The 18,600-nt window shown below is 37.4% G+C and overlaps 1 protein-coding gene across 5 annotated transcripts in view; it reads left to right on the plus strand.

The window, feature by feature from the left end:
• INVS (inversin) overlaps window positions 1-18,600 on the plus strand; it is a 99,960-nt gene that overhangs the window by 14,190 nt on the left and 67,170 nt on the right. Inside the window, exon 2 of one of the 5 annotated variants that reach the window (XM_033004313.2) lies at window positions 12,085-12,222. The exons of the other annotated variants lie outside the window; for them this stretch is intronic. The gene's annotated coding sequence lies outside the window, so the exon portion shown is untranslated. The remainder of the gene's footprint in view (window positions 1-12,084; window positions 12,223-18,600) is intronic. 5 annotated transcript variants of the gene reach the window in all.

Raw genomic sequence — 18,600 nt, forward strand, 5'->3', positions numbered from 1 at the left:
TCTGCATTTCTGTCATAAATTCCTTCTGCAAAATATATAAAAATAAATTCAAAATAACCTCATGTTCCATGCAGTTTTGGCTGTTTAAATAATGTTTTGCATTCTTCTTATTCCCCTCTGACACTTTTGGTTTATATTCTATTTTTTTTTTTTCCCCAAAATAAAAAAAAATTCCTCAGTAACCAATGCTGAAAGTTGACTTTCAGACAGAAAAATGCTGTGAGATCACCCATTTTCAGTTTTATTGTCAGTTCTGGTTAATCATGAATCTACTTATTTACCAGGGCCACTGTATAGTTTTTATTGTGTTTAAGCTTGTGAGTCAGTCACTGTCCTGTGCTTCATCAAAGCAGCTTTACAGGACTTTCTAAATCTCCATTAATTTGTAGTCACAAGTATAAGTTGTTTAGAATTACAGTTCTTGAAGATTCAGATTCCTAATTTGCGCTTCAGTTGCATCCTAATTTTCATTTTCTTTGGAGAGACATGTTAAGATTAATGCACAGACCTTTACATACAACCAGTGAAGAGGCAGGAAAGAGAAGACACTTTTCCACACGTGTTCTCAACTAAAGCAGACGGATGTAAAAGTAAGCAAACTCTCCTGAGTAGGAACTTTCCTCTCTAGGTACCAGAATTACTTTTGCCATGTTTTGCTGTCTCTTGGGAGTGCTTTTGGAACACCTTACTCTTCAGATTGCAAAAGACATCCTGAGGGCTAGAGTTTGTTGCTGGAATACTTGAGTCTCTTTAGGTTATCCTCCTGCAGGCTTCCATTACATGTCCCTTTACAGGTGTTCCTCTGAAACAGTCTTGCCGTTGATTTGACAAAAAAATGGTCTCTGCTGTATTTGGGAGCCACAGAACTGTCTCAGAGGCAAAGAATTTGTGAGCAGATACCCTTCCAATACCAAACAGAAAGAATGATTTAACCATCTTCGAAAGAAGGAAGCTGAATAACTTCATTCCTGTGTTTAGATTCAAGATGGTTATTTTCCCATTAGTATTCCTGGTTATTGAAAGAAAAATTGGTTTCATTCTCTGCATGATGCAGAGAATCTTGCAATATTACTTTCCCTCAGCATCAGCTAAAGCTGCAGCCAATGTAAGGTTCTTTGCTTTCTCTCCAGTATCAAATCACTCTGCTAGCATATTGGTAGAAATGCCTGCTCACTTGAGATGAAACTATTCCTGTTTTTCTGTCTGGAGACCTCACTGATGAAAGGACTTGCCAGTTCATGTCTTTCAGTCCTACTAAAATAGCTTGTATGTGTTTTTTAATCCTTGTTATAGAGCAAACACTCAGAAACGTGGCATAGCCCTGAATTCAGTCATAAATCATTAGTATTAAGTAGAATGAATTAGGACTCCAGTTGCCTTTCTTCTCTAGGATGGGTTTCTGATTGGATAGGACATAAATGAACAGCTGTAACATCATTCCATTAACACTTGCATAACTAGCTTCTGAATACACCTGTGTGATTTAAAACCTGGCTATACCTGGTGAGGGTGTGTATACTTACACATATGTACGTACCAGCTCTCTGTTATATTTTATTTTTATTTTTAACTTCCACCTCTTTGCAAGTATTATACTTCCAGTTATTGTCTGCAGAATAACAGACAATTTTTGCTCCTGTCATGTTTGTTATAACTGTCATAAGGATTTTATTTTGTAAAAGCATTCTTCCAGTCCTTCGAAGTGCTAACAATCACATACAGTGTTCAAAATTCAATTTCTCATTTGTTGATAACACAGAGTTCTTCCTAAATTACAGAAGATTGCAGCATTACACATATGGTCATACAAAACATTGTCTGAAGTGATAGAGAGTCTCACAGTGCTTCCTAAATACTTGTTTTCCTAATGGCCCCTCTACCTCCGTTTTGAGTAGCTACGTTGTTACTTACAGTTGTGTAGGTGCCCTCTTCCCAGTTATTCTGGTGCATCCAGGTGCTTTTACTTGACTCAGAAAGGTCCTAGAAGCCATCTCTCAGAACTGTCAGTTATCAAAATAGCTCCATTTTGTTTTGGATATCAATAAACAGTATCAGAATTTCTGCACTTTATATAAATGCTGTTCATAGTCTCTATCAAAAATATTTCTGGTAGCACAGCTAGGCAGACTGACCTGTGCTATTGCATGTTCTTTCAGTTCCAAGGGTTTCAACGTAGGTAAAAAGTGAAGTTGATATGAAGATTTCAGTAAACCTGTCTAATGCAATTTTTATATCTAGGTCATCTTTACCGGTTAATGAGGAAACAGGTCTCAGAACTCGATGTCGTTCTTGTCTTGCCACACTTCATCCAAATGGCTTTTGTCACTGGAGCATGCCTGCAAAGTAATAGTTACCTGGAAAGATGTATCAGGTTCTCAACAAAGGGTTCTTGTTGCTTCTTTGTCTCAGACTTCATTAATGACATTCTGAACTATTTGCAAGAAGCAAGAGTTCCCTTACTTATTGGTCCACCTAGCCACCTTTCTTTGATAGCAGATTAAGTGTAAGCATTCTCACACCTTTCTTTGCAAAAAGTTCCTGAAATTAATAAGATAGGGTCAGAAATGTCATCTGTTAATACTACTTGAAATAGCAATGCTTTTTGAAAACAACTGTAGTTATACATTTATATGATAACCTTTGAATGGTCGCTTAATGATAATAATTACGTTCTTAATGGTAACTCTTCCATTTGGTGGTAGACATCCTTTGTATTGCACCTTTTAAGCTTAACACATCTGTTCGTTTCAAAAAGATTCTTAATGTGAATAAGGAGCTAGAAAGTTAAATGCTTTGCTTAAATGTAACAAGTATATTTTTGATGGAAGGTATTCAAAATATACTACAATGCAATGTGAGACCATGGGGTTAGAATAATCTCATGTAACTAGAAATTGACATCGTATACACCTACATCTGTGCTAGTCATCTAGATCACTTTTAAAGTTAATGCACTTTACAGTGCAGTTCATTCACCCTGAAGTACAGATTGAGTACCTTAGGACATGCTGACTAGCTCAGTCATTCTTTTACGTATCTGACTAATGTAGGTTTTGATGTTGTTACGGCCCGGACTGGGAGTGCAGGGAATAGTAAAGGTTCTGAGATCCCCTCAGGTTAAATTAAGGTGAAACAACACCAAACAACTGGTTAAAATGTTTTACTTGGGTAGAAACAACTTAAACTTGGAAAAGGATAGTAAGCGTTGTGGTGTCTTATTGATAAATCTGTAAGAAAGAAAAGAAAAGAAAGGAAAGGAGAGGAAAAGAGTCGGTCACCACCCCACGTTCCAGCATTGTCTCCAAGTCTGGTTATTTTGGGTGGCAGGTACACACACAGCAAAGTTTTCTGTTGCCTTTTAAGTTCATCTTTATCAGTTGATTAGCATACTAGACCAAGAGAGTCAGGTATTCCATGAACTCATTTCCATGAGAGATGAGGAAGAGGTGGAGCATGGGTTCTGCACACGCACTGAGGGGGAATGGGGTGCACCAACCCCCTTGTCCAATTGAGTCAGTGGTCGTGCTCACCCCCCACCCTTATTTTTAACTCAGTTTTTGCTTATGTCCATCTGGTGCTTGTTATTTATTTCTCTTATCAGTCCTTTAAATGTATGGTTTCATTCAGACCACGTTTTCTTTCTTTGAGGCTTATGTAAGGAGTTTGGCAATACAACTGCAAGGGAGTGAAGCTGTGCATCCTTCAACGCTCTCCACGCTTCCTTACGCAGCATTCCTTAGACTAATCACAATGACCACAGCTTGTCAAAGTTTTCTGTGTCAATGAAGGTTTGAGGCATTAGTTCCTTACAGTTTTTGATGTCTGAATTGTAACAAATTGATCTCACTCACACTACTTTTTTTACCAAGTCATCTTTTTTGAATCTTCGTTAATCTGATCTTTTGTACTATCTGCCTTTCCTTCATCCATCGTATGATGGAGATGTTTTGGTCTTTGTAGGCAGAAGGCCATGTAAATGAAATTGCTTGGCTTTTCTTCTTGGGTTTTCTTCTATTCCACTATAAAGGTAGAATGTTTTGGTCTCTTGTGTTAAGTGGACAGGTCTCCCACACAGTTTTGAAAGGGAGCACACCCTTTTAAAAAAAAAAAAAAAGAAAAAAAGAGGCCAGGTCATTAACTTCAGAAAAATTAAACTAAAAACCAATCAAACGAAAAAGATCCCAAAAACCCAAACCCAGAAACACCAGAAAATGTTACAAATTAGTACAGGAGTGCACCTGTGAAGATTGCCATAGGACAGTGTGACTTCATGAACATGGATGTAATTTACTGGTAGCTGAAACAGCGACTGACTGCAACAGGAGTAAAATCATTAACATAATTTGCCAGTGATTTCACACTGAGGAATTGTATTACTGTGTGAGTACAGATCATTTAAGTTGGTAGAACTTAGATTATTTTGAAATAAACATGCTGTGGAGACAGATGTGAGTACTGGGATTGCAGTTTAACTACAGACATTAATTTTCACTTGTAAGAATTCTGGCAGCAATTTGCTTCTAGTTTTAAATTGCAACTTGCTTAAATGCCCACATGTGATACTTCTAAATGGAAATGTTTCTACATATCCAAATTACCGGTATATGATATTTTAAATTTATCTTTCATTAAGTGGTTCCAGTTTAATATAAGGAAAAACCTAGGCCTGCTTCTTTCAGAATTTCTTACAGAGGATGCTCACTTATTAGCAATCTGTTTACTCTGGGAACGTAACGATCTCTATGACTACCCCAAGCACAGCCTTTTGTGTTAACAGGGATAGAAGAAAAAATTCAATAGTTTTATTGTTGGATGCTAGTAATATACTTTTACAATAATCTATTAGGATGCTTAACTCTCAGAAGGGTATTCATTTTGGCTTCGAGAAGATTAATACCACCCCAGTGAGAAAATGTAACTTTGATTATCTAGAAGCATTAAATATTGTATAACTTACATTAATTCTTTGCTGACACAGTTATTGATAAATAAGAATATATCCAGGATGCAGTTAGAAATTCTGTGTAAAGTAGGAGGGTATATTTTGATGTTCTTTAATTTTAATTTTTCTTAAACTAGAAAAAACGGTTGTTCCTGTATACTCACCAGTAACCATACAGGTGAAAAAGGAAGTAAGAAAAGACAGCCTGTGGCAAGCATAAGACATGGCAAAAAATTAGAAACAGAAGGTAGTCTTTAGTTCACTTATTTTATGAAGCTTATTCCCAAGTCTTATCTAATGGGTACAGTCAAGGTAGTCCAAGAGCCCCCAAACCAGAATGTTATTTCCCCATTCTTGTCCAAATAAAATATGTTTGTATTAAAAGCTCCTGAATAAAACTTGCCTGGGAGCAAGTTTATACATTTTTCCCTTGCTACCTTTTTCAAGATATATTTCCTGGAGCTGTAGTCTCTCAAATCATTCTTAAGGCATTATTTGAACTGCATAAAGGAGCACACGCGCTTCTAACTTTCTTTCCCAATCTATATAATGAAAATAATCACAGTGCCTTTCAGAGACGATGCTGGTCAGTTCATGTTCTTTTTTCACTAGGCTGGTAACCTTTTATGATGTCCCCTCTTAAGTGTGAGCTCATAATGAGTAACATTAATTCTGTGCATATAGGTTCATGAAGTGTGAATGAGCTTTACGTTCATTCTGTCATACTTTCATATGAACATACAATTTGACTAAATGTGAAAAATCTGAACAAACCAAGGTATGAAACAGGAATGTTGGATGACCAGCCAGAAGAGGTGATTTTTTTTTTTATATGCAGGACTATAGTTTCCTCTATGTTTAAAGCCACAGACAGTAACTGTGATACAAATGTTTTCTTCACTTTCCCAAACAAAGGGTTCTCTCTAGTGAACACAGCCTGAAGATGCTCAGGGGCAGAAGGCACAGTTCCTCCTATGTGATTTGTGTGTGTTGTATTACAGATAAGCTGATGTGTAGCTACCAAAGGGTTGGTCTTGCCCATGGCCTTTCTGTGACCCCTTTTCACAACTGCAGAACTGCTCACTGTTCAGTGAGCAGACAGAAAATGAACTCTACAAAATAACGATTCATTTTCTGCCTGTTTAGCACAAGTCTTCATGCTTCCAAATGCTTGTCACTATTGGTTGTGCTGATACTACCATTGATCTGTGCTGTAAGCCCTATTGAAATGGTTAAAAATAACTACAGGAAAAGTTTGGGAATTAAATACATTGTTACAGAGATCTGATTTACAATATAGCGAAAGTTGTGCTGTCACCACTGATGAAGAATAATAAAGCAGCCAGAGACTTTGTAGGCCTGGTATTTCAAAAATGAACTCTGGCATCATGAAAAATATTGCTAAAATATTGTAAGAATTGAGCAGCGTTCCATTTCTGCTGAGGGAGGACAAGGGAACCCATCTGAAGGTGAATTTTGTTGTTGTTTGGTTTTTTTTTTTAGATAAATAGCAGCTGTATCTTTCTTTCAGGATCTTGTTTGTCTCTAGTTCTAATTCAGACTGTCCTTTGGACTTCATTAATACTTCGGTTTGCCTCTGCATTAACCTGTCTTTAGTGATCAGTGAACAAAATATTATAGTATGAAAAGGTGATCTTGAAGTCAAAGTATTGGTCTCCTCTTATGAAACTCAGCATTGCAATGTAGCTCTAGGGCATCTTAAATTTCAGTATTGTTCCACTGAAATGTGCAGGATGTCTTGGAACATGATCATACACAAAAAATACTACAAGATAGAAGCCTCTTGTGGAGACCAGCGTTAGGTAAGCTCCCTTGAATGTCACTAGAGAGAGAAACGATTGATCTGAAAAGGTTCTGGGAAATCAAGCAACACTAGGTATCATGAGAATGGTCAGAAGACTGTCTTGTATATTCTTCAACTTCAGAAATTCTGTGTCTTGATTCATTAGTGCATCACAGATGTGAAGGAGAGAGAAGGCTTTCCAAGCCAGTTACAGTAAACACTATAGAGCAGTATCAGTGAAACAAAAAGCATTACAGAAGTTCTGTTAGTAGGGAGAGCTCGACTTGGGTACTACTTTGCAAGACCAATATGTGATTCTCACATTTTCAGGCAGTACGTTTTCAGCTTACACTCTCTGTCATGCCTCTTAACAAGGCAAGAACATGCATGTTGTTGGTTGCTCATTAAGTGTTAAGCCGCTATAGTCATTTGGTATCCAGCAATCATCTGTCCCTACACTAAAACTGTGGGTTAAAATCCATCTAGTTCTTTTGTCTGCAGAAGGTAAAACTGGAAATCCTTTTCTACAAGTCACATTTCAGTTGCATAGCAGATACTAAGGCATCTGAATCTCATTTCTCACTGGCTTTATGTTAGTATGAAATCCCATTTTAAGACAAGGTTATGCAAAAATTTACATGCCAAAGTAGTTCTTTTGACTTCAAGATCAGAATTTCAGAGTAGCTAAAGGTCAGACTCTGTCTTTATACAGACTGCACTGATAAATATGGTATGAATGTCTATGGGCTATGGCACATGTAAAATTGACTTTTAAGTTATTTTAGTAACTGTTGGTTACTAAACTTACTCTAATAAAACATGTTTGAAAATACTGCTTGCACTTTGTAGCTACCTCCCTGAATATACTTAGTTTCCAGCAGTCATTTTGAGGATCAAAGGAATTATAGCATGGCTAAACAAATAACATCGTGCTTATTACTGTCTTTGGGTAGGATTGGAGTGTGAAAGAGAACAAATAAAGCTGGTTGAGGCACTAAAATGCATTATACTGTAAATATCTTACGCGTTTGCTCTGTGGCGTGCTGTAGACTGAATGCTTCTATGTACTTCCACTCATAATAGCAAAATATTGCTTTTCCCCATTTAGAATAGTAGAAGCAAAAGCTGAGGGTGGATGGGGGACATTTAAATAAGAGGGTTTGCAGCAGGGGCATTTGTGGCATATTTAGACAAATAGTAGAGTGTCTTTATATTGAAAGGGATGGACCAAGTGTAGTGCCTTCTCTTTTACGTGCCTATGAAGTGGTGATCTCCAGCTGCCTGGGGCAGTTGACAACTGGCAGCCGTCATTGTCACATCCATATTTTGAAGGATTTAATCTGAATTGTGAGGGTTACAAACCTAATTTAAAAGTAGAACAAAGAATAAATGCATCTAAGGTTTCTGTGAAAATGAATGGATTAGCTCTTGCTATGTGTAAAGGATGTTCGGATACAATTTTCAGGGAGGCACAACCCCTGGAACACAACCTGAAAAACATAGCGGTACGTGATTTCTGATACTGACCTGTAATGATGGAAAAGATTCACACTTATCAAGAATAGTGATTATAAACCAAATATTATACATAAGTATTGCAGAAGAAAATTTGGGAACAATAATGGAGGAAGCAACTCATTGGGTTAATAAGTCTAATACTTCTCAAAAGACATTTATAGATTTTGCTGATATGATTAGAAATGAAGAAGAATAGTAATTTTTCTCTACTGCTTAGCACCAGCTAGTTCTCTATGTGTTTTTAGCCATCATAGTTAAAAATTTTAAAAAAGATAAAAGGAAAAGCTCTTCAAATAATAAAAGGGGGAAAAATGCCAAAATGAGAATACCTTTAATGAACTAGGTAAAACCAAATAGAGACACTGATATGTATTCCTTTAATCTGTAAAAATGGTATGTGTTAAAAAGAGTTAGAAACTGCTAAATAAGAACAGACCATAGTGAGTATAGCCTAGGATATGTAGGAGGTTTATAATATAAACAGTAAGGGAATTTTTCATGCTGGAAAACCTGAACAGCTCCTGAGAACACGGTGGACTGACTGTCGCCAGCGTAGCCACAAATGTCTTTGGGTGAATGAGAATTTGGAATGAGTTTGGGCAGTTCTTCCCGGTGCGGAGCGCGGGGCTGGATGCGCCACTAGAGATCTCCTTCACCCCAGGGGCTTCTGTGGGGGCCCATTGCTGGCAGTTCAGAACTAGTCTTGTTTTGGAAAGGACAGAATGGTATTAAAAATGGTTTTTTATTACTGTAAGTAAAAATATATCTACTAAATAGTGTGCTACATCATTTGAAAACTAAAATATTTATCTCCTCTTTGCAGTGATTTATTATATTTCCAGTACATTTTAGAGCAGAATAGTAATAATTCAAATTTATTCCTACAAATATTATATAAAATTTCAACTTTCCATTTTTTTTACCAATTTTCTTGAGTTTTGTGAGACCCAGTTTACCTAAATGTCCAACAATAGTAATCTTAAGGGACCTGTTTGCCAAACTGTTCATTTAAATATCTATATTTTGTGATAATACTGTACTGAAATGCTCATCTTTTAAAGAGTTTAATCATCTGTGTCTGATTTAAATGATTAATAAATATGTGTGCATCCCCAAGACTCTTTTGTAAACCTAAGAAGTTAAAACAGTCTGAGAACAAATAGTATGCAATTTTATTTTATTTTTATGGTATAAATCTTTTTACAGTGCTTACATTTTTTTTAAATAATATTATGCTCCACTTGCATGTAGTTTGCTATATCTGTATGACCTAGACGTTACACAGGATAATTTTTCTTAGTTAAACCATGGATTTTTACAAAGTAGAGTAGTGGATAATCATGCCTTATATCTTCTTTAACTAAGGAAGCTTTTATTCTATTTAAGTTTTAATGTATTTGATTTAATATTATTTTATTGCAAGTAAGTAATTTCAGAAGCATAGGAATCCCTTGCTGGAAAATACATTCTTTTTGGCATAGCTGAGAAATCAACTAATTAATTATATCAGGGCAGTACTAATTGCTTTTTATCTGTTTCAAGAGCTTGTGTATTTTTACTCACATTATTCTTGTGATTGCATGATCGTAACAATGTTCCCGTGGTTGTGGTGGTTTATTTTGTTGTGGGTTTTTTTAATGTTCTCATCCTGTCATTTGTTGCATTAAATAGCCTCAGTCCAGGGATTGTGCCTCTGATCTCTCTGTTAATGCTTTTGGATAGTACCACTGTAAAAATAATAAATGCTGTTGCTGCTTTTCAGTTTGCCTTAGAGTGATGCGACTTGTGAGGTCCTGTGTTACTAGATACTGCATATTGTCCTAGAAACAGACTTATTTTCTCCTTGAGAAACAATTTAAGAAAATTTATAATGATAAATTCAAATGATGTAGTCCTGGTTTATAGCACTCCACTAAAAAGAAAGGAAAATTTTATAGATGTTAAATGGAATAACAACTGTAATATATCTTTGTCACATCGCTCGGAATTGGAATTCCTTTTTTAATGATGGAAATCCTTGCCTGATAAGAATGCTTCCCAGCTCAGGCTTGATTTTCTGGGGTTAATTTTCACGGAGTTTCTGCCTGGGCTGGAGAAGAGCTCTGTACAAAGGGAGTCAGTACAGCCTAGTGGAGAGCGGAGTCATGAGCATTTGCATCTCTGGAATGTTTTTATTGACAAACGGTAGTCTGCTATTGACATTTGTGTCCCTTGATGATACTTCTATCCTAGCTTATCTTTGCTGGTCAAATGCCTTAATTGTTCTGGCCTTTAATTCAGTCAAAGTTGGAGCATGAGTGGAAGAGAACGAGAAGGAACAGGTCTAACAGAGCATCAAGCTTGAGCTGTGAAGCTGCTGGCAACGATCAACCTGTCATAATGTTATGATTTGTTCATTTTTATACCATTTATTAGCCTTTACTTGTTGTGCCATTTGGCCTCCAGGGCAGATAAAGTGCTGTCTAATTTGGTAGGTTTGCTTCTGTCAGAGTGGCCTCGACAGAGAAGGTGTTAGCTGTAGTGACAAATAATCAATAGCTGTCGTTGTCATGAGGAACGTGAGTAGTTGGGCCTTTCATCTGGAGGATTAGAGGTCTAATTGGATTGAGAATAGGGAGGGTGGGCTGTTGGGTAACCCTGTCAGCTGTGTTAAGCTGTCAAATGTCAGCCTTCCTGAAAGAAGGGGTGGTTAGCTTTCAGGAACAAGGAAGAAGATATATGAAAGCTTTTTAAAAAGTAATAGATAGAAAAGTAGACTAGACTAATGTACATTTTAACCCCTTCTTCTTTAATTATATATCTCTCCAGTTAATGAGGATGCATGGTGTGTATTCTGTCTGTATCTTACTCTCTCACACACACACATGCACACACACAGACAGACATACTTTGTGTGAAACAGAGTTGGCAGCGTGATATCAAATTAGGCTGGTTCTGTGTTTTGAGAAAAAGCCACTTAAGTACTCAGATGGGGAGTATAAATGCAAAAGACTATGACATAGGAGAGGTGAATGTCCACCACTGGAGGGAATCATTTAGCAGAAGCTATAAAGAAACTGAATATTGTATTTTAATATTTTGTTGTAAAGATTTGGCATCCAATAGTACCAATATGGTTTTTAGAGATATAAGCAGTTTTTTCAGTGTTGCTGTAAATAGAGTAAGTACGATGATCCAGTCCTGCACTGAACTGTAAAATTGTCAACAGAATTTTGTCTGTATCTTCTTACTGTTGCTTTTGAACCCTTGCTCTCTGCCTCTTTCTTGGAGAAAGATTTGTGTTGTTTTAAAGAAGATAAATCCAATGAAGGAGCCATTATGCTAGTAGAACAAATAATTTTTTCAGATTAATGTCTCGGAAGGTTTACAGTACTAATATTTACCTTACCAGAATAAATAACAGGACTAGGTTCTAAAGGAAGATTTGTTTGTTTATAAAATTACTAAAATAATAGTTTCTTTATTTGTCATCTTATTTTGTCACTCTTTAAAGGAAGTCTTAACTGTAACCATACCATTATTTCTTTTCTCTAAGTAACATATCTTCCCTGAGATCTATAGTCCTTGGCCAAAGTTACCAGTATAACTGGCCACCTCTTACCGGGAGCTAGCATCCTCAACCCCAGGTGACCTTGGAATAGCAAAGTTTTTAGAGAGGGGAGAAAAAGCCATTTATTTTGTATCAGCTAATTAAACAAAAGACAATTTTATATTTTTCTTCTTATTTATAGGTTTGTAGATTTTTTAAATCTCATAAATTTTTCTTTTGGGGGGGCTGATTATTTATTCTAAACTAGTGGGTTTACTATTGGTGTTTCAGTTTGGATTGATTCTCCTGCTGCTCCTCTCTCATATGCACCACTTATTGATGGCCATTTGGACTCATGACATTGTATTTACTGGTGATCTGCTGTAAATACTGGCAAACCCATCCTTAATCTCAGGTTTATGTTTGAAGGTGAGTACAATGGTGTGAGTATTTCAGAAGTAGAAATCTTTAACGGATTCTCTGTTACCATGTTTCAATGGCTAAAGTGTCAGAAATCATGGCTTTTTTCCCCTTTGAGATTGACTGCCATGTTCTCAAAGACACATCTTTGTGTGAGACTGGATTCATAGGTCTTGAGTCATTTTTGCTTTTGCAATCAGTTATCTGACAGGTATTGTACCTCTGTCATTTCTAGTCTAGGCTTTATCAGAACTAAACTTCAAACTTTTCTCACAATCTAGTTCTCCTGCCTCATCTTTCTCTCTGTGTTTTGTTTCGTTGCTTCCCCAGCTCTGACTTTATGATCTTGACATTTATTTTTGAGTCTGTATAATCTGATGTAATCACATTTAACCTTCTGGTGTGAGCTGTCGAAAGGACAGATGAAGAACTGAGATCATGGCCTGCTTTTGTGGCTTTAAGTGTGTTGAAGATAGCTGAGATTGCTGAGCTACAAGAGAAGTAGTATGCTGCTGTGGCCAGGTTGATTTCAGTATCCATAATATCCCTGAAGCTGACCCAGTGTTTCTAAATTGTGTTGTAGTCTGTGCTATAGAAGCTCTGTGAAAAAATGAGCTCTTTCCTGGTAATAAAATAAGCCCAGGCCCATTTATCACTAGAAGATTTTTCAGTTATGTTTTTAGCTTATTAAAATCTACCTGTTCTTCTGAAAAATGTTTTTGGATTTTTTTAATTCATTGTGGTAAGAAGTATGTCATAATCAATATCTTAATTTCTAGAGCTTTACCTAACACTTGTTACCAAAATCCTTGCCCTATTTTTTCCAGACAATTTCCTTGCCATGGTAATGGTCTGTGGTTTCCCTGTTTTCTCCCCTTAGTCTAGCTAGAACATCACTAATGGTGGTTTTCTTTCTCTTTTCCTCCAGCAACGTCACAGCTATTTTCATTAACCCAATTGACTTATTTTCACTGTACGAACTATTCTCTCTCATTTTCAAGCACGATGTAATTTCACTTCTCTGCATCCTTGCTCTTCTAACTCTCCTTTCTTCTATTTGGCTTTAGATCTTCTTCCATGTTTCCTGTGCTTGAAATAAACTTTCATAATCCAAACTGGCAAACAGGATATTGTCAGGCCCAAAACACGTATTGTATTATCATACCAGTGCCTCTGTTGAGCAGTCTTGATCACAAGCATTTGAAATTTCATTAAAATAATAAGAAATGCCTCCCACTGGAGTGATTTTTCTAAAAGATTTTGAAAATATGAATCAAATGCAAGCCTTGGTGACAGAACATAGAGAAGCTCTGCTTGTGTTGTGTTTCTCAGTGAAAAGGAACTAATTCTGCATAGCATATGGAATGATATCTTAATATCCGTACAGCCAGCTGGTAGAACTACCTTATTTTCATCTATCAAGTTCACGGTCGTACTTTTGTGAGTAAAATTTGGAAGAGCTTCTGGGCTTCATTGTTACTTTTTCTGATCTTTTCTAAGTCCTCTTCAATAGCAATATTTTTTCAGGCTGCTATCAGTGAATAAAATAATTTGTATTAGTTTATGAAGAATATCACTTAGCAAGAATGAGAAGATAAAGTGATTCTGTCCTTCTTACAGGACAGGTGTTGCAAAACCATCTTAAGGGAGGACTTAAGGCTAAAAAAAATATCGGTGCATAACTTCAACTCAGAGATTTTGTTGGGAAGATGGACTAGAACTGAACAGGATGCAAACATGCTTTAGGCAAAATTTTTCTTGGCAAAGGCAAGTACTTTGTTCAGGCATGAGCAGTGCTTTTTCTACAGAATTTTATTCCATGTTACTTGATGTTTGGCTGGTTTAAGTTGACTTAATTATCCTGGTTTTCAACTGCTAGCTCTCTTGTACATACGGTTACCAAATGGCTGTCCTCTCTCTCTCATTTTGCTTTTGTCCTGGGTTGAGTGAGTGGTGGGGTTTTTTTGGTGGCAGGGGAGGGGGCTTTAAGGGCATCCCCCTGTGAGAAGCTTCTCGATGCTTCCCCAGCTCCAAGTCAGCTCCACCTCTGCACCAAAACTGAGCCCAACAGCTGCGCCTCTGCGATAACGTATTTAAGAAGGGACGTGGTGTTGAGCAATGGGACTTGTGAGGAGGAGTTGCTGCAGCTGCGTGAACACCAAGGTCAGTGGAGGAACGGAGGAAGAAAGGAGGGGGGAGGTGTGCCGGAGCAGAGACCCCCCTGTATCCTGTGGTGAGATGGCAGGGCGGCCCCCCCCGCCACCCATGGAGATCTATGGTGGAGCAGACACTGATTTATGGCCTGTGTTTTCACCTGGATGATCAAGGTGCTGTGCCCGAAGAAGGCTGGGGCCTTGTGGGAAAAGGCATCCCCGCTGCTGTAATTCAGTGCTGGGAGGATTGCAGCATGCGGGGGAGTCCCACGCCGGAGCAGCTCGGGAAGGGCTGCGGCCGTGGGAGGGAATCCAGTCGGAGAAAGTTGGTGACCCATGACGGAGCAGTGTAAGGAAATGCTGCGGCCCGTGGGAGGAACTCATGTCGGAGAAAGTTTGTGGAGGACTGTCTCCTGTGAGAGGGGGACCACGCTGGAGCAGGGGGAACAAGTTCCAGAAGCTCCCCCCACTGAAGATGGAGGAAGTGGCAGCGCTGACTGCACCCCCCATTCCCTGCCCCTGCGCCACTGGGGGAGGAGGTAGAGATATCGGGAGCAGAGCTGAGCCCGGGGAGAAGGGAGGGGTGGGGGAAAGGTGTTCTCAAGATGTGGCAATGCTTCTCACTGCCCTACTCTGTTACATGTTGTTGGTGTCTGTAGTAAATGTATGTTCTTTTTTTCTTCCCCTAACGAGTCTGCCTTTTGCTTGTGCCCATAAAGGGTGATTTTTTCCCATCCCAGTGCTATCTCGATCCCCAAGCCTGGCTCTCTGTCCCTTTTCATTGCTGGAAGAGAAGGGAGAGAGAGTGGCTGCGTGGTGGTTGGCTGCTGACCAGGCCCAAACCACGACAGCCTTATTGAAAGGATATGTGAAAATTTCTCTGGCATTTGAACTTTAAAATAGTGGTTGCATCTTAGAATCTTTTCAAACGTGGTACTTACTATAGTCAGAGTATTATGGTTCAGATCTGAATAGATTTAATTTTTTTTACTTATTGCTGTTCATTTAGCATGTTTAGCATTGCGGCATCCCTTGGTGCACAGGAGACTTGCCCAGCTCTTCTTCCAGGACATTGATGTCTGTGGCCAAGTCTGTTCCTTAAAAAATACCTTTACAGGCAAAGACATCTCCCTGTTTGAGCACCCTTTCTGAAACATTGTTCTTGCATTAATTGCCTCTCTGCAGCTGACCTCACAGCTGATCTTTAATGGTTACAAGAAGAAATATTGTTGTTGGGACTGAGAAATTGCTTGCTTGTTTGTGTCCAGATTTGGCACCGACAAATTAAAACAGGACCATTGCTAGTATTAGCTCATCAGTTTGGTTTAGTTCACTTTTGTGAGCTGTTTGGTAATTTCTGTTTGAATGAAGTGGCTTTTTCCGGGTATTCTGTAGTAAAAAGTGAAGGTATGTGTTTTCACTGATTATAAATATTATTCTAATTTTAAGTGAATTAGTTTTGCGTTAAATGTTTCCACATATACTTCAATAAAAGTAATACAAGCAATAGATCATTTTGAAACAGAACACCATTCTGCTGAATTCTCCAGGAATTTCTATCAGGTGTCTGACATGTCCTTAATCTGATGCTCAGGATTGTCATTTGAATCAATAGGATACTAGATAGGATGTCTTCAGCATGCAAGGCTATTGCTATAGAAGGTATTTGAAAAATAAATTCAGATCTTAAGGCCAGCTACAAACTCTGGGAGCACTAATCTTTCATTTGTCTCTCTCTTTGTCTGTAAACAGTTAGTTAAATTGTTGATTAAAGAGAATTATGTGAATCGCACTCAAGTCAAAATGGATATGTATAAACTACGTTCGCAAATTCTGTTGTTTCCTGGAAAGCAACAGCTAATGTCAGCATTTCATAAAATACAAAATTAATTTAACTTACCTATTAAAATTATAATCTTTTGGTCTCTTTGTAGAGCAGTTTGAACCCTTTTTTTGTTACACATTTTTTTATCAATGAAGAATGAATTAGCAGTGAAGAATGCTACTGATTTTCATTAATGAGGAATGATTTCTATTGAAATATTAAATAATTTATGTTATGAATATCATCTGTAAATATTCAGCTTTCTGATAGGAACATTTAAACAGAAATGTATATATATGTACATTGGACACGTTTTTTCAGTGCTCTGTTAGTATGGTATAGATTTGGGTAGAATTTAAGAAACACCAAGCTTGAATTGTTATTTTAACTGCCTATAGTCTGAACAAAGAGAAATAAATCTAGTACTTTTATTACTGCTAGGATGTAATTTGAGTAGCTTACTAGGGCTTTGATTTACTGTAAGTAGATTCTGACTTCATTTTAAATCTCAAACATCACTGTAGTGTCTATAAATGCTATAAAATATTGCAGTATATAAAAGTAGCCTCAAGTGTGTCAATAATTATTTAAACTAAGGGTAAACCTACCTTTATTACAGGTTATTTTCTGTATGGGTTGTCTGTCTACTTATGTAGTAGTTCTGGAAACTTCACTGTGGCTGGAGACCTTGTCTCATAAAATACAATTTGGTATATAGATTTGTAATTATTTCACACAATGATTTGTTATAGGACTTAACATGTCTGAAACATATCTAAATCAATTAGAAGACACGGTTTTATTTTCAGATAAAACAACAGCTAAAATCTTAACAAAAAATTCTGGGAAGATATGCTCAAAAATTAGTATATATGCAAAGTTTTCATTCTGCAAGCATTGTTGCTTCCGGCAGTCTGTAAGGACATCCCATGCAGAAGCCCTCAGAGGGGTGCAGTTAGGAAGTATAACGCAGTAGTAACACAGTGCTGGTTCGAGCCATGCTGAGCAGCAATGGCAATTAGTTTGCTTCCAGAATGAGACAGTACTGCACAAAGTTAGGATTAAAAGTGAGGACTTTGTCTGGATCTATGGCTATCATTCAAACTTGTTTTTCTGGTAGAATTCTGTTATGGATAATACTGTTCTTTATAACATGTTCATTAGATTTTAAATAGAAATCTGGACATCGCATAGAAAAGTATGTAGAGGAATGGAAAATCATATGAAGTCTGTCTAAATGTAGGTTTGTCCTCTTAAAGTATGATCTTATACAATTTAAAAATTTTTGTGTTTGATTACGGAAGATTTTTTTTGTCTTGCTAAAATGCTTTTGAGCAACCATCCTAACTTGTCTTATGTTTCTAGAGAAGGGGAGAGAAGTTTAGGAGGCATTAGGTGATGTATGTATAACTAAGAAATAAGAGACTTGGACATCTGCAAAACATCAGTTATGTGAGGTATATAAATAATTACTAAAAATGGAAAGAACATTATAAATATGGACATAAAACTTTACTAGGGTTAGAGAAGAATGTAAATGTATGAAAATGCCATTTTTAAAAAGAAACACTATATTTCAGGGGTATATTTTACTGTTTTTTTAACTCTACTCTTTGTTCAAGACTGTTTAACTTAAAGCCATTGGGATGAAGAAAATTAATGTTGTAAGTGTAATTTTGGGGAGGAGGGGGTCAGTACTTGCTGCCAAATCTTTCAAATCACAGTACTGTTTGGAATACAATATTTTTTGAAAACTTAGTCTTTGATTCTTTATGAAGAGGTGGGCAGTGATCCTGTAAATATGGATGATGTGTCTTGGGTTTTCTGGGAAGTCCCCAGAGATTGTGTGTTGTGGGTACCTCTGCCTGAATGACTTCAAAAGAACATTACAGGAAAACAAGTTCAGTAACAGTAGGAGAGTTCAACTGGAAATGAGAATGCTAATTGCGTTTTCATCCTTGAAGTGTTTTTTACATGAAAGCCACTAATTTCTATAGGTAGACCGTAACATTTAGAGCTGAAGAGCCGAGAACACTATGGAGAAACAGAATGTACAGACCACGGGTAACAGAGGTCAAAGGCTGTAAGATACAAACACCTATTTTCCTTCAACTTATGCTGGGAAACAGTTTTACCTTGGCTTTTACAGCACTGGTTAGTTGTCTTCTCTATTGTATTCTTTGGCTGTGTGCCAGTTGATAGTTCTGTCTATTCCTATGGAAACCAAGAGACTGAAGTCAGTCTTGCAAGAGGCTTTAGAGAGAAGCACTTTGAGTTCAGACACCGCCTTGCTTTCAGTCAGAATGTCTGATAGTCAGAACTGGCCCCAAGTCGTACTGATGTTCTTGGCTGATATATTGCCTGAAATGCTTGACCAGACTGATGAACATGTTCAGCTTGGAAACGGGT

This window comes from Tyto alba, unplaced genomic scaffold, assembly GCF_018691265.1.
Source record: "Tyto alba isolate M040663 unplaced genomic scaffold, T.alba_DEE_v4.0 Super-Scaffold_27, whole genome shotgun sequence".
In the NCBI taxonomy this organism is placed as follows: Eukaryota; Metazoa; Chordata; class Aves; order Strigiformes; family Tytonidae; genus Tyto; species Tyto alba.